This window comes from Seriola lalandi, unplaced genomic scaffold (assembly GCF_002814215.2).
Source record: "Seriola lalandi dorsalis isolate HSWRI2012SDOR001 ecotype SW California unplaced genomic scaffold, Sedor1 jcf7180002047158, whole genome shotgun sequence".
NCBI lineage: Eukaryota > Metazoa > Chordata > Actinopteri > Carangiformes > Carangidae > Seriola > Seriola lalandi.
This window is the reverse complement of record NW_019517721.1, coordinates 1-856: the sequence shown is the minus strand read 5'-3', so window position 1 is coordinate 856 and position 856 is coordinate 1. Positions and strand designations below refer to the sequence as shown.

General features: G+C 37.3%; 1 long non-coding RNA gene across 1 annotated transcript; it reads right to left on the bottom strand.

Annotated features, from left to right (window-relative positions):
• Positions 1-37: 37 nt before the first annotated feature.
• LOC111648769 (uncharacterized) lies at positions 38-693 on the bottom strand. Its single transcript, XR_015436463.1, has 3 exons — positions 615-693; positions 275-419; positions 38-105 (listed from the first exon to the last, which is right to left on the bottom strand). It is a non-coding gene; the product is annotated as an uncharacterized LOC111648769 (long non-coding RNA).
• Positions 694-856: the final 163 nt, after the last annotated feature.

Genomic DNA, 856 nt, shown 5'->3' with positions numbered 1-856 from the left:
CTGTACAGGTTTAGCGACTCCTGGTAAACACCACTTACCTGTCCAGCAGTAGCAAAGAATTCCCCATCAGGCGAGAACTTCATTAAACTGACTGGGGAGGCCGTCCTTCCAAAAAAAAATTAATTACAGCATTTCAATACTTAGTACTTCATATAAACTATATAGTATGTAATGTCAAGTAATGTTTAAGTCAGACTAAAACAAGTTGGAATTAAAATGAAATGAAATATTCCAAGTTAGCTCATGTGCAGATTTTGGACTTCTCAGCTCTTACTTGCTCTGCCAGATGCACCTCCAGGCAGAATGAGAGTCTCTTATGGACATTTCTGCCTGCTTTCCCCGTTCTTCGGCTTCATCTTTTACTCCATCAAAATTAGACCACAACTGGAGGCTACTAGAGCCTGTTAAGAGAGTGCTGCCTGGATACACAAAAACACATTCACTCTTTGAAGATATACACCACCAATGTCTTGTATCATATAAATAAAAAAAAATAAAAAAAGAAACATGAAGGCACTTACTTCAAGAGATTCATAAAGTCAATGAATAATGTACCAACTCAACATAACAGTTATATTGGTATGTTTGTGTAACATTAGGAGAGTAATATGTACCTGTTGGGTGCCAGGCCAGGTTCCGCACCATAGACTGTAGCACAAACTGACCAGTCTTCTGCCATTGGCAGTTCAACTTCTGTACAGAAAGAATAAACACTACATTTAAAGCAAAACATCAATGTTAAAAATACGAATACGGTAAAAATACAGTACGATAAAAATACAGTTCCGAAAACAATAATTTCCTTCTATCAGTATCCAAGAATCACACATAATCACACATGGCTCACATGAGAGCA